Below are 22994 nucleotides of genomic sequence, written 5' to 3'. Positions count from 1 at the left end.
AAAGAGAACTCAAACATGGACTCAGGAGTCCTGGATTCTAGTTCTGGCTCTGCCTCTGTCTTGCTGTGCAACCTGAGATAACTCATTTTTCCTCTCTGGGTCTCATACTCTGCCTATAAAATGACATTTGAATAAATACTTTCCACCGTCAAAGGCCCACAAGTCCCTACACACATGCCATTCCTCCATCCTCCCTGTCCACTGGCAGCAATTATTGTGGTTGCTGTCTTATTCATTCCTGACTTACTTATTGACCTTCTTTGTACCCATCGCTCTCAGTAGAACTTGGACTCCTTAAGAGGATAAACTGAGTGCCATTTGTTTCTATTTTTCCGTAATACAGAACAAAAGGCCAATTAAATGAACCGGGATTAATCCTGTAGGCAATAGAGAGCCACTGAAAGTTTGGAAGCAGGGCCCAGTGTACACAAAGCACTGTTTCAGATTTTTCTAGACGTATCCCTGTTCTTTAAATTCTAAGAGATGAAAGTCCTCTGGTGGTGAAGTCTTGAAGGCAAGACTTGATCAAGAACGAGTAACCCAGAACACAGCGGGAGAGTGTAACCAGGGACAGTACTGCTAAGTGCATCCCCATTGGCACCTTTCAGTGCCTCTCCAGCCCTAAAATTGGGTAATTACGCCCACTGAGAAAGCTGTTAGCAACTTGTGCTCAGCACAGTGGGAAACAGTCAGCGGGTGAGTTCAAGAGAGTGTGATAATTGGATAATGCCTGATGATGCTTTAAAGCATCCTTGGTGGATAGATGGAACCAGATGACCTCTCTGAGGCCTTCCAGCTTGAACATTCATGATCCATGCATAGTTTCTTTGTTTCTCAAGTGGGGAGAGGGGAGATAAGATGCAGAAACCACTAGAGAGAGGGAGCTACCTGTTGAAAGCGCTTGGGTTCACATGCAAAAATGAAAATCCAATCCTACAATTATTGTGTGTGACACCTTCACCAGATTTCCTCCTGGTCTCGACTTTCTTGCCGTAGGGAGGCTTCATGTCTTACCCTGGTGAGCATTCTAAGATGGAAATGGAATGCTAAGGCAATAACATTGGGAGGTGAGGGCAGGTGGTAAGGGAGGTTGCCACCAGCAGATGGACTCTCAGGGAAGAATTTCCAGGCAAAGGAAGTCATTTCCAACACCAGAACACTGATGAACATTTTCCCAAGAGAAACCCAGGTAGGGAGGAGGTGGGAAGAAAACTCTTTCAACTGAGTACCTGTTATGGTTCAGGTTCTGTGCTTCATGCTGGAGATTTATTTTCTGGGCTCAGCCTCACATCATTTCTGCCAAGAAATGACAACAAGCCCAGTTTTTAATCACAACACTGAAGTTCAGGTTCTTTTTTTTTCTTTTTTTTTTTTAAGACAGAATTTCGCTCTTTTTGCCCAGGCTGGAGTGCAATGGTGCAATCTTGGCTCACTGCAACCGTTGCCTCCTGGGTTCAAGTGATTCTCCTGCCTCAGCCTCCCTAGTAGCTGAGATTACAGGCGTCCACCACCACGCCCGACTAGTTTTGTGTTTTTTGTAGAGATGGGGTTTCACCATATTGGTCAGTCTGGTCTCGAATTCCTGACCTCAGGTGATCCACCCTCCTTGGCCTCCCAAAGTCCTGGGATTACAGGCGTGAGCCACTGCGCCCAACGAAGTTCAGATTCTTTAAATCGGCTGAGGTCATAGAGCTAGGAAGTCTCAAAACTTGGATTTAATGAGCTCCCTCTCCCTAGTGGTTTTTTCGTCTTCTCCTAAGGTCAGAGTTGCCACCAGCCTTTGTGGCATATTTGCACAGATTAGAAGAAGGTACATTTCCTCAGGTGGATGAAACCCCATACCAGCATGCACAGCTTGGTGAGCAGAGCCCAGGCTATATTGCAACCCCCCCGGTCCCCTCAGCTGAGCACTGTTGTGCAGTGTGGAACTTCAACAAACGTACATGACAGCCCTGTCCAGGTCTGTCTCCTCATCCTGTGCTCTTCAAGACACACTGGGCCATCTTGCAGCCAGATAGAATCACCTCCTCTTTTGCCTCTTTCACAGATATTCCTTCCATCCAGTGGATAAGTGGTTGGATGAGAATCATAGAATCAGAGAAGGAGGAGATAGAATTGGAATCAACAAATCCAAGCCTCTCAGTTTATAGATGAGAAAATTGACAACCATGGGGTGGAAGTTACAGCTGAGGACACATTTTGAGTCATGAAGAGAAACTGTCAGCTTACTGGCCTCCTGACCCTGTTTGCATCTCACCCTCAAAGGGTTTTGGTCCCAGTGCTTGCCCACCGGTCTCTCGAACCCTATCCAAATGGCAACAACATCTAGGCCGCGACCAGGCCCTGATGTTCCATCTGGAATTCTTTTCCAGGTCAGGATGGCTGAGCGTTTGGGCTTTCACCCTTCACCTTCAGTTTGCCAGAGTCTCTTCTTAAGACACACAGAAGGAGATTTGGTAAATTACTTTCTCTTTCTTGTTACTCTCAAAGAGCAGCGCCACTTCCCTGCGGTTAGGAATAAATGAAAGAAAGCATTTGATGAAAGGCACAGTCACTCCCCAGGGGCAGGCGAAAGGGCTGTTCCTTCTTCTGTCCTCTCCCTGGCCTCCTGCTTTCAAATACAGATGGAGCCATTCTCCTCTAAGATCTTCACGCTCAGGAAATCAGGGTTGTTGGCAGGGGAGGCATTTAGAATATTTAACCACCAGCAGGACCCCGGCACTGTCCAAGCAGGGCTGATGTAGACGGTAGCTAGAGCAGAGTCCTAGAGACCCCCTGTGGCTCCTGAGGCTGAATGAAGCGGGGATGGGGGGGGGTGGGGTGGGGTGGGGAGGGGGTGGGCGGGGGAAGGTAGTGATGGTGTAGTTGGCCCTGGGGGAGGGGCAGGGTGGCAGAGGCTCAGACTTAGAACAGAAATGGTTCAATGACAAATGGTCTGCCTGTCCCTGTGCCTCCAGACTTACCCTGGCTGTTGGTGAGAAGTGGGTTAACCTCTGATGCCCACCTGCCAGGCATCTTCCCCAAATCTGGGACAAGCCCCATGGTGGAAGAAGGTACTCAGGCCGAGGGGCCTGCGGCCCTCCCCTATCAGGTCAGAATTCCAGCTGGAGGCTTTCCCTGGGACAGCACGAGGTGCCACGGCTCCTCCCTTTACCTTTTCACCCCGGTGCCCTGCTGGTGACCCAGGTTTATGGGGCAGCCTATCTTCTCCTACAGTTGCAGGGGAACCCTTATCTCGGTGCTGATTGCACTCAACAAGGCAGAGACACCCGCCCTCCTCTGTTGGGAGAACAACATGGAGCTCTAATTGTTTTATGGCCTCTTCACACTCAGAAAAGAGAGGAGAAATGCCGGCCACCTCCATCTCATTTCTGAGGCTTCTATTCTACAGTTACCTCCTTGTCAACCACTCCTGAGTCCCAAAACCCAGGTGTGGTGGAGCCCACATAGGGAAGGCACCTGAGGGCTGTCTGAGAGTTTCAGGGTCGTTGCGAGAAAATATCCCAGAACTGGCTTTTCCATTTGGTGAAAGGAAGCAGTGAAAGGAATCTAGCTCCCCTAGATCCAGACAAAGCCCCCATCCTCATGGTCCTCTTGCCAGGCCCTGTAACAGGCACTGGGACTTCCCTGAGCCCAGTCAAATCAAGGGGCTGCGCAAAGCTCGCCAGGCTGAGTAGAAAAACTCACGTTTCTCAGGAACATAACGGCATTCCCCACATCAGTCAAACTCCAGAGACTGACATCTGTCATCTCCTGATGCCTAAGGCAGTCCAAAGAGTGGGTGGGACTGGGGAGGGTGGAGGGAGGGCAGGGAGAAGTAAAGATTATTATCCACACTTCATGGTTGAGGAAACTGAGACTAGGACCTTCCAGAGACAGTAGAGAGAAGAGCTGGAATTGGAACGCCAGTCTCTCGTTTTCCCTCCCCTCTCCTTCAGGGCCCTCCTTTCCCCTTCTCTTTCCTTTCTTCCCCTCTCTGTCTCTCTTTCTCACCTGCACGCACACGCATGCATACACACATGCACACTCGCTCACCTCTTTCCTGGGTCTTCCTCAGGTCGCCTCTCTCCTTTCTTCTGCCCTTGTCTCCATCTCATCCTGCTCTCGCTCTCTGTTTTCTGGCCGCCCTGTTCCATCCCTCTCAGCCTCTCCCTTGCTCTCTTTCCTTACCTCTCTCCCTCTCATTTATCTTCCAGTCTCTGTCTGCCTTCTGCATCTCCCGCTGCTCTGTGGATATTATGCTTCCCCTTCTCTTCCTCCCTCCCTGCAAACTGCTTTTACATGAGGGCCCAGGTAGCCTCTGCTTCTCCCTGTTTCCTCTGCCAGTGAGCGGCACAGGGGCCCTGCTCCCAACTCAACTGCAGAAGCCCAAGCTGGCAGCGGACTCCATGGGAAGCACATAACCTGTTCCCTGAGTGGACTGGGACCTAGCCTTGATGTCTCGGTGCCTTGGGGCCAGAGCCTCCCCTCAACTTCCTTAGCCAAACCATTAATTCCCTATACTTGTACTCAACAGTGGCCCAGTGTGTCTATGAAAACACTTTCAATTCTATTATTTTATTTGATCTTCAAAACTGTGTGGTAAGGCAGGTTGAGCAAGTTTGATGGTTCTCATATTACAGAAGGAGATATGGGAAACTAACATTTATCAAGGGCTTTCTCTGTGCCAATCACTAAACATACACCTGTGAGGCACACACCAGCATTCCTGCTGATACCGGGCATCTATGTACAAATTAGGAAAATATGCCTACTCTTTGGTACATTTTCTTGCTGCCTACTTGAAGACCATAATAGTAAAATACAAATCCACGCTGCTGCTGCTATGAATGGTACCCTCTAGAGTCGTGCAGTGCACGACCTGCACACATGTACATGGTGGCTCTAAACAATAGCAAACCTGCAAAGGAGAGATTACTGCTTGAATTTTGCACACAAGGATACCGATTCTAATCCTACCATCTCAAGACAGCAGACTTCCCTTTCACTCCAACAAGCCTCTTGGTCCCCTGGTTTGGTTTTCCTGGTTCTCAGATATCAGCTGGGTTGGGAGCCACTAGCAATCTCTGATGCTCAGACTTGATGTGTTCAGCTCAGGTGGTTCTATGATAAAACGCAAAAGGCACCAGGCTAGGGGTGAAGAGATTTGGCTCAAAGCTAAGCGCTACCACTTACTAGCTGTGAAATCCTGAATTAGTTACTTTAACTTCTTTAAGCCTCAACTTTCCCATCTATAAAATGGGAAGATTCATGTGGGTAAGGTTGTCTGAGGATTGAGTGAGATAGCGGATGTGAAAATAAATGGCATATGGTAGACATTAATACATGTTTGATGAATAAAATAATTCATGAATAAATATAGTAGAAAATATTGCTTCATAGGAGAAAGTGGACATAGGAGACTGTATGAAGAGCCAACGCTCCTGGGTGAATTCCTGGAGTCAAAAAAGGTTAACTGAAACTTTAGAGTAGGCAAGGTGCTCCTGTCACACACAGACCCCCAGTCTCTCAGCACCCCAGGGACAACCATCTTGAACTTTCTGTTCTTGTCATGGCCTCCACACTTGTATCTCAAGGACCCAGAACATTCTGGAAGAGAGGAGTTAGTAGGCACTAGCTCTTTTAACACAGGGTAGCTTCTGACCCTTCAACATCTGGTCAGACCTCCTTCATGACAGATTACCTTGCTTTAAAAACCTTGGAAACATTCTTAGAACGTCAGGAGTAAATTAAAATTTTGCAAATCAAATTATATTTTCTTTTTTTTTTTTTTTTTTGAGACGGAGTCTCGCTCTGTAGCCCAGGCTGGAGTGCAGTGGCCGGATCTCAGCTCACTGCAAGCTCCGCCTCCCGGGTTCACGCCATTCTCCTGCCTCAGCCTCCCGAGTAGCTGGGACTACAGGCGCCCGCCACCTCGCCTGGCTAGTTTTTGTATTTCTTAGTAGAGACGGGGTTTCACCGTGTTCGCCAGGATGGTCTCGATCTCCTGACCTCATGATCTACCCGTCTCGGCCTCCCAAAGTGCTGGGATAACAGGCTTGAGCCACCGCGCCCGGCCTATCAAATTATATTTTCGTGGCTCTAACTCAAATCTTCTTGATGGTGTTGTTTTTAAATGGGCAAATGAATCCTCAATTATCTGGCCTTTGTCCGCTAGATGCATTGTTTGCTTTAATTGTTAGAAAGCTTAGAGTCAAATCTGTGACCACTTTGCAGCAAGTGGCTGGGACACTGAGCAAATCCCAGATCTAAGCCTCTCTTCCTTTAACTTCCCTTTCCTTATTTTACTATCTCCTTGTTTATGTTATTAGGTGCTTTATCTTGTGTCTCATGTATATCTTGGTACACTACCTCAAATCCTTTGGGGAACAAGGCAGGGCAGAGATAAATAAATTTAATTTAAATGTGTCAGGTTAGTAGAAGCAAAGTCCACCTATGAAACCGAGACAATTCCGCAGATGCAAGGCTATTGTCGGGCTTCCCTTTGCTGAGCCTCCCCAACAGCCTCAGAGGCTGCACTGAAAGCTGGAATGAACTCACAAATGAATATATGGAAATCTTGAACCAGCCCAGAGGTTTGCAAACTGTGATCCGTGCAGCTTAAGCTTTCTGTGGATCCGGGTGTTGCAGCGACCAGAGCTCAAGGCTCCTGGCTCCCAGCTTCCTCTAGAGCCATCTGTGTTTCCTGTTTTACTTATTGGGCCTCCACATGAGATTAAAGGAAGTGTTTCATAGCTAAAGACATCCTGAAAAGCCACAGAAGGAAGTGGCCTCTAGGATTCTTTCAAGTCTTAAAAGTTTGGTTATAACTTTCCTTGTCAAGCTTTTTTTTTTTTTTGGAAAAGGGTAGCACTCTGAGAGTCACCCTTGTGCTCTGGAGCTGTCACCTCAAGGACTCCAAGATCTCAGTTCTGGGCTCTGGCCAGGGTGAAGCCAGTCAGGCTTATAGAATGCGAAATTAAGGAGGCACATGCTCTCAGCGTTGGGCAAACGCTGGCCTTGCCTTTTAAGGAATGAGTGTCTCCTTAAGTTTTGCTACCACCCCAACCCCCTACTCGCCATGGACCTCCCTTGCCTTAGCTTAGCCTTGCTTTAGTTGCCTTTCCCCTCACCCTGCATTTTACTGTCTTGGATCTTTAAAATATGCTTAAATTCCACCTGTGTTTTGAAACAACCACCATCACAACAACCTTGGCCCCACACTCCCTTGTGGCTTCCTTCGCCTGTCTCCTCCCCTTGGCTGCCACACTTCTTCAAAGGTTGCCTGTACTCTTGATCACTGCTCCTTCTCCCCATCCTCTCCCTCCTCAACCCACCCCTATTTGGATTCTTCCCCATTGTCTCCAACAAACAGCTCTCATGGAGGGCATCATGGACATTCTCCACGTTGCCAAAGTCCTGGACACTTTCAGACCTATCTCCTTGAAACAGCTCCCTGGTGGCTTACTTGAGACAAGAATGTCCTGGCTCAACTCCTCGTTCTCTGGATGCTTGTCTTCTGTCTTCTTCATTATGGTTGAGCATCCTTTACCAGGCACTGAATGTTGATGTTCTTCAAAGCTCCATCCTGCCTCCTCTGCTCTTCCTCACTACATTCTCATCTGCTGCCATGCTTTCAGTTGCCACCTGCATCCCATGTCTTCAGCATTTATATCTGCTCCCTCGGCTGGGTTCCAGACCAACATATAAATTGTCCCTTGTCATCCCTACTTGGATGTCTCCAGTGATCACAAAATCCACATATTCAAAACTAAACCCATGATCTCCTTGTTCCCCATCTCCACACCACCCCTAAAGACCTGGTTCTGTTTAGTCTTTCTTCTAAATATTTTTGTAATCCTGAGCCAGCTGATGTGGGAGAATGTTGAGGCAATGTAGGTGGGAGGAGTCATGGAGGCTGCATGACCTTAAATCCCAAGGAGAGGGAAAAGTTATTTAGTTGTCAAAAATATGACAGGACTGTCAAAAATAAATTAGATGAGAAACAAGTTGTGAAACATGAGTCACCATTCTGTTCACTCTGAGATGCAATATTCATGGCGAACTTTTCATAAAAAAATGATAAGTGGCCGGGTGCGGTGGCTCACGCTTGTAATCCCAGCACTTTGGGAGGCCGAGGCAGGTGGATCACCTGAGGTCAGGAGTTCGAGACCAGCCTGGCCAACATGGCGAAAAATACAAAAATTCCTACTAAAATATACTACTAAAAATGTATTATAAAATATATACTATACTATATAAAAATATACTACTAAAAATACAAAAATTAGCTGGGTGTGGTGGCTCATGTCTGTAATCATAGCTACTTGGGAGGCTAAGGCATGAGAATTGCTTGAACCTGGGAGGTGGAGGTTGCAGTGAGCCAAGATTGCGCCACTGCACTCCAGCCTGGGTGACAGAGCGATACTCTGTCTTAAAAAAAAAAAAAAAAAAAAAATTATATGCACCATGGTGAAATCTACTGATGCTAGCACTTGATGGAATTGATGGAGTAAACTCCATCACCACATTTGAGAAACCGCTGTGCCATCCCCTACCCTACTCCCAGCCCACCAGTGGGGAATTTCACTGAGCAGCAGGAAGGAGATCCCTAGAGGTTGCTAATGACAGCAAAGCTCTACTTTGCACAGGCTGTTCCCACTACCTGGGATTATTTTTCCTTCTCCTCTCCCTCCCCAGCTCCTCTCTATTCTTTTCCCTTGACCACGTGTTACTCATCCTTTTTGTTGTTGTCGTTGTTGTTGCTGAGACAGAGTCTCGCTCTGTGGCCCAGGCTGGAGTGCAGTGGCGCAATCTCGGCTCACTGCAAGCTCCGCCTCCCAGGTTCACGCCATTCTCCTGCCTCAGCCTCCTGAGTAGCTGGGACTACAGGCGCCTGCCACCACGCCTGGCTAATTTTGTTTTGTAATTTTAGTAGAGATGGAGTTTCACCATGTTAGCGAGGGGTGGTCTCAATCTCCTGACCTCTCGATCCGCCTGCCTCGGCCTCCTCTCATCCTTTGGTTTTTAAGTTAAATGTTACTTCCTCTGAGAAGCCTTCCTAGAATGCCCTTCCTAAGATGGTTCTGGGGTAGAGTTGGCCAATGGAAGTGCCCATGGGAAGTAGGAGCCATGGAAGAGGAAGAAGGTTTTGCTCTCCAGAGGCATAGCAGCGAGGGAGGTGTACAGGCTTGAGCCTGGAAGCAGCTTCCAGGGGAGCTTCTTGAGAATCACCTACGTCCGGGTCGCAGGTGGAGGAGCTTCTTGGTGGCCTCTGGGCGAGCTCCTGAAAATCACTACCTTCAATGCTGCTGATAATAAATAATATCCATCTTCCCCCCAAACCATAAGCTCCATGTAGTCAGGGTCACCATCTACATAATACATGACTGTATCCCCAGGTATTAGACTAAACTAAAATAGAGCCTATATAGTCCCATTTAACAGATGAGAAGACTGAGAGCCAGGGTAGGTCACAAGATAGTGGCAGAGCCACCATCAACCTACTTCTGAGTGCGGTCTTTCTTTGCCATGAGAACACTAGAAATGAAAGAGGGAAATGGCTTAAGTTTGAAATGGCTTTTGAGTCACGGTTTCAGGTGCTAAGGCTCCAAATTGAGATGCTAGTCACACTGAAACTGAACCACGGGCTTCTCACTAATACCATTGAGTTATGATCACCACGTTCCAGTTGACAAAATTATTTATCTTTGTGTTTTACAGGTATAGCAATAAAAATTATTGTCAAGGGTATCATTACAATTTTTAACTACTAATGGAATTATAATGTTTGACGGAGTATTGGCAACGAAAATGTACTCCTCACAGCATGCAAGAACTTTTTATTTATCATTTCTGGGCTTTCCAGTTGCTATAGCAATAAAATTTGTACTCACCAGGATTATTACCATTTTCAACCACTAATGGAATTACTATTTCTGTTTGTTTGTGGTTTTAGGCCTTAGAGTAAAATGTAATTCCATCAACGGTATTGAAAATTTTAATGTCCTTAAACATTACCATGAAAGATCAACGTAATAACAGAATTCCTCTAATCCTCTGGTGATCACTGCTCTTTCAGCCGCAAGGTCTTCTCGTTTCTCTCACTATGAGATCCAAATTTGTTAAGAAAGCTTTTGGGGCATTCATTCATTATACAAGTTTTGAGTAAGCAGGCCCTGTGCTGGGGGTGGAGGCTGCGAAGACAAGTAAGAGGTCTGGCATGGTGCTTAAGGATTCAGGCTTTGGGACCATCTGAACCTGAGTTCGAATCCTGGTTCTGGTGGGTGGCTCTGGGCAAGTTATCTAACTGCTTGAAGTTTCTATTTCCTTATTCCAAAAGAAACAAGGAAACAATTCCCACTGTTTGATGTTGGGGGAAGATGGAAAGGGACTATCTTTGCAATGTGCTTGGGAAGATGCATGGTGCAGAATAGATGCTTAGTGAATAATGGTGGTTGCTGCGTTTGTGGTTGCTGATGCTGTAGTCATAGCCCAGCCCCTTCTCTCAAAGGATTTGTTTTTAAGCAGGGGACATTCCATAGTTGTGACATGCGCTACACAGGGTATCTCAGGATAGCTGTCTCATCCAGCTGGGAAAGGTCAGGTGGCTTCCTGCTGGAGGTGACCCCTAAGCTGAGTCTTGAAGGATGGGTGGTATTGCTACTCAGGGAGAAAAGGAGAGGACTTTCCAGGTTAGTGCAAAATCAAGAAAGCCAGTGAGAGCTTAGCACCGGTGGGTGGGAGAACAGTCATCAGATAGAGAGCAGTGGGCTTCTCCATGGGCTAAGCGACCCCCACCAGGCAACTCTGACTTTGAGATCTCCCCAAACTCCTTCCTTCTCAACATGTGAAAATCCATTAATCATAATACACCATGCTTGGAGAGCCTGCAGGCTGCCTTTGGATGAAAGGAAGCATTATCATATTAACTAATTACATGAATTAAAATAAATTAATTAAATAAGTGGCTTAATGAGACTAGTGCATTTATTGTTTAATTATCCATTACTACTATTGATAATAATAATGGATTCTGCCCTTACAACAGGTGACAAATCTGTCAGCAAGCAGTGGGATTTAAAACCACAAAGGGAGGTCACATAGATAGTGTAGAGAGAGGATACTGCAACTCCCCTGGGCTTGTTCCTCGAATCCTGTGGCGATGATGGCCAGGATGTGGTCAGAGCGCTTCTTTTCATCCCTCCCTTAGGCAACCTCTCAGAGTTTCAGTTTCCTCACCTGTAAAAAGGACTGGGGCTATTTCAGCTTAGTGGGATTCAGCGATACTAAAATTAGATAATGTCCCCAGCCAGATAAATCTGGGTTTCCCCCAAAGGAAAGCCTGGGTCCAAGGATAATGAGTGAATCCCTTCATTGCCACTCAACCTTGCTATCTCAGTGAATTCATCCACTTGGCCTCTGAAGATGAGCAGCTGCCATTTGACTGGGATTCACCATGTCCACCAACACTGGACCTACCAGTTCCGCGGCAACATCTCCCACTCTATCGAAAGGATAAGAGGTCATTGTATTAGCTCCCCTTCTTTCCTGCTTTTATTCCCCCTGATCCTCATGCCTTCATTCTGGGATCACATTCCCAAATAAACTATCCACATTAACTTTTGGGGGAATCCAGGATAAACATCGGGAACTGAAAGTGTCCCTTGAAAGCAATCCTCCAGATGACATTTCATTTTGGAACTGACGCCTGCAGAGGTCAGTTCCTACACCCTTGCCTGCCTGCCTCCCTCCCAATAGCGTGTGGCTTATTGCCTCAGTGGAGGGTGGGTTTGCTCATCTCACATAATAAATCTAGCTAGCTGCCCTGCCTCCCTAAGCCTTCTGGTCCCTTTCTCAATATTGTGCCAGAGCAGTTCTAGCATCTTCACTTCATCTAATTATACTTTGGAAGGCTGAAGCAGGTGGATCATTTGAGGTCAGGAGTTCAAGACCAGCCTGGCCAACATGGTGAAACCCCGACTCCACTAAAAATACAAAAATCAGCCAGGTGGTAGTGGCATGCACCTGTAATCCCAGCTACTTGGGAGGCTGAGGCAGAATTGCTGGAGTCTGGGAGGCGGAGATTGAGGTGAGCCGAGATCACGACACTGCACTCCAGCCTGGGTGACAGAGTGAGACTCTATCTCAAACAACAAAACAAAACAAAACAAACAAAAAACCCCAACAAATAAATCACTGTGTTCCAGCTACAAGGAGCTGTCCCAACAGAGTGTTAGGATGAGCCCCAGTATCCTTGTTAAAACAGGTCACAATCAAGTATTGTTGTGTCAATACATTCTTCCCTAACCCGTGAGTCTTTTTAGCTGGATCTTGCAACTCCTTCAGTGTGAAAACTAGCCCAACCCAGAGCCGCACTTGTATGTTATTGCTTGGGCTGTGCCTAGGCTTTATTCTGTTTATCATCCTGAAGGTAATGAGGGGCTGTAGGAGTAGATCTTGAGGAGGACAAGCATCAATTTGTGAGATACCAGCCTCAGTCTCTGAAGGGTCTCTAGGCAAGGAAATATAGCACTGCTCTGTAGAGGGGAAGAGGATGTTTCTTTCTTTTCTTTTCTTTTCCTTTTTTATTTTGAGACAGAGCCTTGCTTTGTTGCCCAGGCTGGAGTGCAATGGTGCAATCTCAGCTTACTGCAACCTCTGCCTCCTGGTTCAAGCGATTCTCCTTCCTCAGCCTACTGAGTAGCTGGGATTACAGCCATGTGCCATCATGCCCAGCTAATTTTTGTATTTTTAGTAGAGACAGGGTTTCACCATGTTGGCCAAGCTGGTCTTGAACTCCTGACCTCAGGTGATCCACCCACCTCAGCCTCCCAAAGTGCTGGGATTACAGGTATGAGCCACCTTGCCCGGCCGGAAGGGGATGTTTCTATCGGCCTGATATGTTCACAGCATGTGGGGTCCAATATTCTCAGGCTAGTTTACCTAACTGTCCTCATTCTGGATTTCAGGGTCCCACTCATTTCCCCTGAGACCTCTGATGATCACAGGAGTCTTGTGGCTGTGCATTCAGGTTCCTCTGTAATTCTTCCACTCTTATAGTCAGATCCGGGCCTGATTCTCAGCATGGTTTGCCAGGCAGCTTCAGGAGATGAGGGTATCTTTAAATAGTGCCATAGATGCAGCACAGCTCTGCCTTGAATTGACAGTTGGCTTATCTGAGCCTGTCATTTGTTGTTTTTAATGTTTCTCAAGCAGTGAAGAAAAGCTGGCTCACTGCATAATCTTCATACTTACTCTTCCCCTTAGGCTGGTCAAGTGCCACAGTCACTACACAATTCAGAATTTCACTATCCAGCTGTACCTTATTCTGTTCAACCACAGATGGAGGCCTGAGTGGTTGTGATACTGTGGAATTTCAGGGGTTATTAATAGCTGCAGAATGTTAACTTTCAGGATTGCTTTCCAGGGCCACTCCCAGTACTCAGAGTCTTAGCCTGGGTTTTCCGGAAGGTTTATGTGAAGACAGTTTATTTGGAAATGTGATCCCAGGAAGGAGGAGTGAGGATAGGGGGGAATAAAAACAGGGAAGAAGTAAATCCAGTACAAAGACCTGCTGTCCTTCCGATGAGTTTGGCCAACCCTAAGGAAGACTACTTATTAAATTTCAGAGTTCCTTGTTTTTTTTTTTGTTTTGTTTTGTTTTTGAGATGGAGTCTCACTCTGTCACCTAGGCTGGAGTGAAGTAGCAAAATCTCGGCTCACTGCAACCTCCACCTCCCAGGTTCAAGCGATTCTCCTGCCTCAGCCTCCAAAGTCCCTCAGCTGGGACTACAGGTATGTGCCACCACACCCAGCTAATTTTTGTATTTTAAGTAGAGATGGGATTTTACCATGTTGGCCAGGCTGGTCTCAAACTCCTGACCTCAGGTGATCTGCCCATTTTGGCCTCCCAAAGTGCTGGAATTACAGGTGTGAGCCACTGTGCCCAGCCCAGAGTTCCTTCTAAAAGCCTGGGTTAGGTTTCAGAACCATCTACTGGAGGAAAGAAAGGGGGTGTCTGTCCCCAACTGGTCAAGAGTTGTCTGAAGGGGGTCAGCTGCCTTCCACTTCCAGTTTGCATGTTAGTGAGTGCTGAGTGGATTTTTCCCAGGCACCTGGGGTCAGGAGGTAAGAAATGCATAGTAGGGGCCTGAGATAAGGCACAGGTCAGGTTTAACACTCATGAAATTGATCTAAGCCTGCACAATTCTGCTCTTCACAACAGTGACTGGAATAAGAGACGAAGCTGATAAGATTTGATGTGACGTCCAAGGAGTGGCCAATATGTAAAGTGTTTTGCAAAGTTTCTGGTACAAAATAAGAGAACAATTTAAAAGGCAGTTATGATTTTGTATCCTTGGTTACATGCCTTCAATAAATAATGGATGAAGGAAAGAAAAGAGTAAGTGCCTGGCCTTTCCTAAGAGGGTCTCACATGTATATTTAAATGGCTTAGCTCACATGCTAATGAAATGTGAGCGTGGGACCTCTGAGAGGTGTCTGTCCACATTCTACAAAGATGTCTGTGCTGAACCAATAGGACTTTCCACTGTTATTCTTGAGAAGAGATTTTGGCCTGTGTCTCCAGAGGAGCACACCTGAATAAACTCAGGTGGCCTGGCCAGGTCTGGGGCAGTATAGCCCAGGTTACAATCATGGGCTCTGCGGCTGCTCAGGGATGAATCCAGACTCAATCACTTATTAAAACGTGTGTGGGCGGCCGGGTGCGGTGGCTCATGCCTGTAATAATCCCAGCACTTTGGGAGGGCAAGGCGGGCGGATCACAAAGTCAGGAGATCGAGACCATCCTGGCTAACACAGTGAAACCCCATCTCTACTAAAAATAGAAAAAATTAGCCAGGCGTAGGCGTGGTGGCGGGCACCTGTAGTCCCAGCTACTCAGGGGGCTGAGGCAGAAGAATGGCGTGAACCCGGAAGGTGGAGCTTGCAGTGAGCTGAGATGGCACCACTGCACTCCAGCCTGGGCGGCAGAGCGAGACTCTGTCTCAAAAAAATGAAATAAAATAAAATAGTGTGTGGGCAATGTCTGCTTCTGGGAAGGTAGGACAGACATACTTTTCCTTATTTCTCTTGCTACATGCCACTAAAAACCCTGGACGTGAAATACAAAACAAACACAAGACTAAACGGTGGAGAAGAGGGCAGACTGGCTAGGGACTTTGGGATCTGAGGAAAAATCGAGTGATGAGTTCCTAGGAAATGTCAATCCAGATTCCTATATCCAGTGAAAATATCCTTCAGGAATGAAGGGGAAATCAAGTCATTCCCAGATCAAGGAAAATAAGAATTTGCCACCAACGGACCTATCCTAAAAGAATGGACGGAAGGGCTGGGCGCGGTGGCTTATACCTGTAATCCCAGCACTTTGGGAGGCTGGGGCGGGTGGATCACCTGAGGTCAGGAGTTCCAGACTGGCCTGGCTAACATGGTGAAACCCCATCTCCACTAAAAATACAAAAATTATCCAGACATGGTGGTAGGTGCCTGTAATCGCAGCTACTCGGGAGGCTGGGGCAGGAGAATCATTTGAACCTGGGAGACAGAGGTTGCAGTGAGCCTAGATTGTGCCATTGCACTCCATCCTGGGTGACAAAGCAAGGCTCCATCTCAAAAAAAAAAAAAAAAAAAAAAAAAAAGAATGGACAGGAGAAATTCTCTAAACAATGTTTAAGGTGCAGTAGGGATTAGAGGGAAGTGGATTGGTATAAAAGGGCAACATGCAACCAGAGGGATCTTTGTGGTGATGGAAATGTTCTGTATGTTGACTATATCAGTCAATATCCTGGCTGTGGTAGTTCTGTAAGATGTTACCACTGGGGGATTTCTCTATATTATTTCTTGTAGCTGCATATAAAGCTCCGATTATCTCAAAATAAAAAGTTTAGTTAAAAAATGCATGACTTCAGGCAAGTTACTCACCCTTAGATTTTACCATCTGTGAAATGGAGATGATACAAAGATTCGCAAATGTAAAATGGAAATGCCACAGAGTGTTGCTGTAAATAAATGAAATGAAACAAGACAGTTACTCAGAACAGCATCTGACACATGGTAACCATTTGTTATATGTTAGCAATAATACTACTAACAATAAAAAGAACTGTACTCCCAGCACTTTGGGAGGCCGAGGCAGGAGGATCACGAGGTCAGGAGATCGTGACCATCCTGGCTAACATGGTGAAACCCTGTCACTACAAAAATACAAAAAATTAGCTGGACGTGGTGGCGGGCGTCTGTAGTCCCAGCTACTTGGGAGACTGAGGCAGGAGAATTGCTTGAACCTGGGAGGCGGAGGTTGCAGTGAGCCAAGATGGCGCCACTGTACTCCAACGTGGGTGACACAGCAAGACTCCATCTCAAAAAAAAAAAAAAAAGAAAAAGTACAACTTTGCATAACGGTTTACACATCAAACCCTTAACATAACTTCTCTCACTTAATCCTTATAATAGCCCTGGGAGGAAGATGCTACCAGAAAGGCCATTTTCAGATGAGAAAATGGGAGCTTCAGCAAGCTTTACAAGGTCACACAGCTAATAAGAGGCACCCGCGGGATTTGAACCCAGGCTTTCCTGCTCTCCCTGCCCAGGTTCAAAACTACTTTGTCACATTGCCCAGATATTGGTTCTTCTTCCAAGATGGATTTTGGTTGTTGTTTTTATTTGTGTCCTTTGTCTCTTTACCAGAACAATGATTACAAAGGTTTATGAAGCTGGTCTTTGACTTAGAAAGACCATGCCCCAATCCTCCCCTACCAGCCATAAAACCAAGAGATGGCGTAGGAGGAGGCAGTGGGAAAGAGAGCAACACAAATAGGCAGGCTGGGGTCCTAGAGCCTACGACAAAGAGGTATAAAGAGTGGGAGAGGGCCAGGCGCTGGTGGCTCATGCGTTTAATCCCAACACTTTGGGAGGCCGAGGCAGGCAGATCTCTTGAGGTCAGGAGTTTGAGACCAGCCTGGTCAACATGGTGAAACCCCATCTCTACCCCAAAATGCTAAAATTAGCTGGGCGTGGTGGGGTGCACCTGTAGTTCCAGCTTCTCAGGAGTCTGACATGGGAGAATCGCTTGAACCTGGGAGGTGGAGGTTGTAGTGAGCCGAGATTGCGCCACTGCACTCCAGCCTGGGCAACAGAATGAGACCCTGTCTCAATAATAATAATAATGAAAAAAAGAGTGGGAGAAAGCCAAGGCCAGGAAAGGTCTCCCAGGGGCCTACCCCAGTGGGAACTAGAACGACAGACAGAAGTTTAGCTCCACATTTCCCTACTTGCTGATGTAATGACCTTGAGCAAATGTCCTAACCTCTCTGAGCCCCAGTTACTTCACTGAGGAAACAGGGCTCATGTTAGCATTTCTGGATGCTCCGAAGACTAGATGAGGTCCCAGTAGTAAGCACATTGCACCATTGCAATGTGTGCCATTGGTACACAGTAAGCACTTAATAAATATTCCCTCCTCACTGGTAGCTGATTTAAGCGGGTGAGGTGATCCTCACCTTGGGGCTCACAGAGCTTAGGGGGCTCTGTTGCTACAGAAGTCAGAAATCAAAAGTCGTGGAGGTTTTTCTGTTATTTATGTATATGTTTTATTGTTATTGTTTTCTGTTATTGAAGGAAGCATCTTTTTATTAATATAATTTTGTGATAAGGGTATTGCATGTGGTAGGCATGGGACGGGGTGAGCTGAGCTGTCCGGAAACGGCCCTTTCTTCAGGTTTCAGGGAAGGAGCCTCAAGCCTAAGGTGATTTTTAAATAATAGTCCCAGCTGTGTGGCTCAGGAAATGAGGATTTCATAAGAACAACAATAATAAAAATAGCAACCACATGGCAGATACTTAGCATTAATAGCAGGCTAGTTTATCAGCAGAGCACTCAGCAGGTCTTAACTAATTAAAACTGCTTCAAGGTAAGCAGCTATTGATTTGTGAGGAAAGATTAAAATAACTCCACGTAGAGCTGCTTATGTCCAGTCAGGCTGAACAATGAGTGAGCGTAAGAGCTGAGAATGGCTTCATTCCCAGGTGCAAGGGGTAATGCCTGCGGGGGGCTTCTGGGAGGCTGGACCCCCACCAAAGGCTTGGATCTTCTGGACCAAAAGCTTTTTTCAACCGCAGAGAGGAGACAGCCATGCTTGCCCTCCAGGGGCTAGGTCTGGGGGAAGAAGGTGCCATGGGATAAGCTACAGTGACAGTAACACTAGCTGCTGTGAATTGAGCACTTACTATGTGCCAGTGACCTAAGTGTTGACTCCCATTATCATATTTAATTTGACTAACAGCCCTGTGAAGTGAATACCATTATCCCTGTCTTACAGATTGAGAAACTGAGACTGTGGGAGATGAAGTAATTTTCCTAAGGTCCCATAGCTGGTAAGAACGAGCCTTATCTCTGGATTTCTTGAAGGTTTTGCACAGACATGCTCTCAGTTGATCTTTAAAATGAACGCCTGGGGCTAGGGACATGTTCTCTTCTTACAGGTGGGGAAAATGAGGCCCACGAGAAGGACATCCCTTATCAGTGGTGGGACCAGGACACACAAGCCCAGGGCTGTCTGACTCCAAGATCACTTCTCTTTCTCCTCCTGGATTCTGAGACAGATGGAAAGAGGGACCCTCCAGGCTCTACCTTGAAGAGGAAGTTTCTGATGTCAAACCTGCTGCTGAGAGTTTGTGACCTTTGCTCAGCACACTGGTGGTGGGGATCAGAGCCACAGATTAGATTCTCCAGCCACTCTGGTCTCTTTCCAGCCTTGGTCTGTGCCTCTGCAAAAGTATTCCATATCGACAAAGTGCTTTCGTATCCCTTTTCTCAATGCTGCTCAGCAGACAGGACTGGAAAATGAGTCAAATGCCCAGGTCCGGTCACGGGGCAGACTCACTACTGAGCTTAGGCCACCTGACACTGAAGGCCAGGGCTAGGGGGAGCCCCAAGTGCTTCCTGGACCAGAGGATCCTTGTCACCAACATAGCTGGCATCCTGGGACCACTGCTGCAGAAAAAGGAAACGGAAAGGAAACACGCACTGAAAACCTACAGTAGCTTTATATTGTGTTAGACACTTTCACTTACTCCTTAATGTAACCCTGCCAGAAAGCTAACACTATCATCAGCTTTGCTATAGCGCAGAGGAGAGAGCTGGCAGACCCAAGGACACACAGCTAGCCGGTGAGTGAGGCAGAGCTTGATTCCGGTATGACAACTCCAGAGTCCATCTGCTTAACGGTAATGCATGCCCACCTGCCCTGGAAATGGGGCATGCGCAGTGCATTCTTAATGAGAAAGCTCCCCTTTCTGAATGGGTGCTATATGCCATGCACTGGCCCCTTTAAAAATGTAATCGCTAGGACAGTCATAGGCAGAAGGTGTTATTGTGCTCATTTTATAGTTAAAACATTCAGAGGTGTGTAGCAGAGGGCTTTCATATCCCTTTTCTCAATGCTGCAAAGCAGGTAGGACTAAAAAATGAGTCAAGTACCTAGACCCAGTCACGGGGCAGATTCACTACTGAGCTTAGGCCACCTGACACTGAAGGCTCTTGGCCTTCTATAGGGATCTCTGTCCATGGATGGATTCAGGGAAGGGCGGGAGGCTGTGCCCCCTCAGCCAGTGCCCTGGGTGGGCTGTCAGACTCTGGCCTTCAGATTTAAGTCCCATTCTCTATGCCAGGTGCTATCGGTAATGAAGGTGTAGCTTTCCTGGGTGGCCTTTCTTGGTGAGTAAGGAAGCAGGACTTGGTACTCAAGTCTGTCTGACTCCAAAACCCAGCTCTCACCTACTATGCTGATATTTATTTCATCTTTGTTTCTTACGCTTGGACATCTCCTGGTATCACCTCTTCATAGTCCTTCCAGCTTCTGTTCTTGGCTTTAAAGTCAACATATCCCAGTTTGAGGCTGGACATCATTATAGCACGGTAGTCAGAAGACCTGGGCATCGGTGTTGATAAAAGCTTCCCCACGAGGCTCTAGCGTGTGGCCTGGACTGAGAGTCACAGCTGAAGGAAAAGGTGCAGAATCCTAGCTCTAGAACAATCTCCTGAGATCTTCTCGTTCCGTGCCCTGTCTTCGCCCATTTCACAGGTGAGTCAAGAACCTGAGGCCCAGGAAGCTGAGGTGGCGCGTGAAGGGCGTGTTGAGCGTGGGTGGGGCCTAGAAGCGGATCTCCCGGCTCTGGTGTGGGGCTTTTTCTCGTACCACTCTGCTCTGCAGCCATGGCCTTGAATGTGAGCCTTGCCATCCCTTTCCTGGGCAGCTCTGGTTTCTCCCTGGTCCCCCCCTCTTATGGCCTTGTCCTCCCACAGGCCACTTTCTTCTGGCCAGCCTTGATTATATCACAAGTCAGGGCCTCCAAACACCCCAGGACCAAGGAATTGTGAAAGTTATGGCAGAAGGAGTACTGAGAGGGACTGTCGTTATGGTGAGAGAGAGGGTCTTCGCTTCTGTTGGATCTGACCATCATCTAGACACACTAGCACTTTCCATCTTTCAGCTTCGGCCTGCATCTGGAAGTAAGATGATGGAGAAAGGCAGCCCAAATAGCACCTTCATTACCGATAGTGCCTAGCATGGCGAATGGGGCTTAAATCCGGAGGCCAGGGTTTCATAGCCCACCCGGGGTACTGGCTGGGTGGGCACAGTACCCCGCCCTTCCCTGAATCTATCTATGGACAGGGATCCCTATAGAGGACCAAGGGTTTAGGTCCTCTATCTGAGCATCTGGCTCCTAAGAGAGAGGGAAGAAAAAAGGGCATCGTTGCAGGGGACCCGCTTCTCTTCCCCATCAATCCACAGGTATGAGGGCAGCAGGGCCAGGAGTGGGGTGCTGAGGGCAGGCAGAGGATGCTTCGTAAACACCTGTGTAGTAAGAGGGTCTGCAAAGTGGGGAGGGTGATACTCATGCTCCCAGGATGGATGAGGATTCAATGAGGCTGAAGCAATTCTGTTGAGATGAGTTGTCTTGTAGACACTCGAGGGTTTATTCTGAGAGAGCAGGTGGTGAAGGAGCTCTGGGTCTGAGTTCTCATCCTGGCTGTGTGGTCCTGTACACGCCACCTCTCCCAGCCTCAGCCCCCTCACTTGTAGAGTGAAGGTAGCCATAGCACGTGGCCTGTTTCTCAGGGTTGCCTCGAGGATGCAGTGAACAAAGGCATGCTGCCATCCTTGGTAAGGGTGGGAACTGCTGCCCGGCTTCCAGGGCTCTGCAGCGTACCTGGCTCGGTGCCCTGGCAGAGTCTGGTCAGCCTGCCCTTCCTGGATGCCAGGAGTGAGCCCCAGGATGCACTGCCTTGGCCGGCTGAGCTGCACCCCTTCTCTGTGCTATGACAGCACCACTTTATAAACCAGGTGCTCTCCTTGAAAGCTATGCCTGGGGCACACGTTTTTATCCTGCAGCTGTAATGTGGGATCAGGAAAGAATTTACAATCAAGGCTATAAAGTAATAACAGGAAAGAGGCCATTTTGCTGGGTTCAGGTGGAGGTGAGAGAGGAGTTCAGAAGTTCAAGACCTCCAGGCATTTCCTGGGTGACTGATAATCCTCCTCGTGCTGAACCCGGCTGCGCCCCAGTCCTGGGGCTTCTCAGCGTCTGAATGAAGGGGGCCATTGTTGATGGTTCTCAACTTGGACTGATGAACACCTGTAGGCTTGAGTGGTGTTCCCAAGTCAGGGCACTGGGACTGGGGTGCACCTTTTTGGGCTCTCACTTCTATGCCACCTGGGGAGGAAGTTTCCCCGGGCTCCTGTCTCATTCTGGGCACATAAAGGGAGGGGTGGAGAGTGTGGCCAGGGAAGTCAGCTGAGCTTGGCCATATGGGGTTCCTTGGCCTGGGTTCATGTCCTGACTCACCACTTACTGGCTCTGTGGCCTTGGGCAAGGCCCTCTTCCTCTCTGGGCCTGTTTCCACACCTTTTCCTGGGGGAGGATAATACCTCCCATAACTGAGCTTATATCCTGGCACACAGTTGGTGGATAGCAAAGGCGGCTCCCAGGTCTTCCTCTACCATCCCCATGCTCTCTCCTGCTGGACTTTGCACCTTCCCAGCACTCAGAGACATGGACCCGATGGGGCCTTGGAGTCATCCTAGCCTGAGAGGGGCAGAGGTAGGAGCTCTGGCCTCTGGAGCCCAAAGCACTAGGTTCTAGTTCCCTTACGAACACTTCTTAGCTCTGTGATCTCAGGCAAGTTGCTTAACCTCTCTGAGTCCCAATTTCTACCTCCATAGAAGGCGGATTTTGGTGCCAATGTTCTGGGACTGTTCTCTGGATACCCTGCTGTACCTGGCCACTGTGCCTGGTCCTAGGGGAGGCTTTCAATAAGTACATTTACCGAGGGGAGAATGAGGCTTAGAGAGGTGGGAAGACTTTCCCAACGTCACCCAGCTGGGAGCTTGGTCTGAAGAAGGAAGGCGCTGTTGCATCTTCTAACTGGGATTTCTCAGAATCCAGTTGAGTGTCACTGGCAAGGCAGATTTTGTGGGGTGGTGAGAAAAATGGCCAGTCACAGCAACTTTGTATTCAAATCCTCTTTAACACCACCGGAGGCCAGCAATATTTTGGGATTACCAAGGGCCAATGATGGCCTGTGGGACAAATCCAATCCACAGACTGATTTTGTAAATAAAGTTTTATTAGAACACAGCCATGCCGTTCACCGATGTGTTGTCTCTGGCTACGTTTGAGCTACAGCTCCAGAGTTAAGTAATTGCGACAGGGATCCTAAGGCCCATAAAGCCTAAACTATTTACTATCTGGCTGTTCGTAGAAAACATTTGCACCCTTCCCTAGCAGCTATGGGATCTGGGGCTGGGATCTGTGCTCGAATCCAGTGTCCACCTTCCTTTTCTTTCTTTCTTTTTTTTTTTTTGGGGACAGAGTCTCGCTCTGTCGCCCAGGCTAGAGTGCAGTGGCACCATCTCGGCACACTGCAAGCTCTGCCTCCCAGGTTCACGCCATTCTCCTGCCTCAGCCTCCTGAGTAACTGGGGCTACAGGCAC

The 22994-nt window shown here is 47.7% G+C and overlaps 1 long non-coding RNA gene across 1 annotated transcript in view; it reads left to right on the top strand.

Moving 5' to 3' along the window:
• Nucleotides 1–22633, top strand: part of LOC105493978 (uncharacterized) — a 96460-nt gene extending 73827 nt beyond the window's left edge. The window contains exons 6-7 of the long non-coding RNA XR_011614110.1: nucleotides 18481–19167; nucleotides 19845–22633. This is a non-coding gene — a long non-coding RNA (uncharacterized lncRNA). The remainder of the gene's footprint in view (nucleotides 1–18480; nucleotides 19168–19844) is intronic.
• Nucleotides 22634–22994: the final 361 nt, after the last annotated feature.

This window comes from Macaca nemestrina, chromosome 15, assembly GCF_043159975.1.
Source record: "Macaca nemestrina isolate mMacNem1 chromosome 15, mMacNem.hap1, whole genome shotgun sequence".
Taxonomy (NCBI): domain Eukaryota; kingdom Metazoa; phylum Chordata; class Mammalia; order Primates; family Cercopithecidae; genus Macaca; species Macaca nemestrina.
This window is presented reverse-complemented; position numbering and strand designations above follow the sequence as displayed.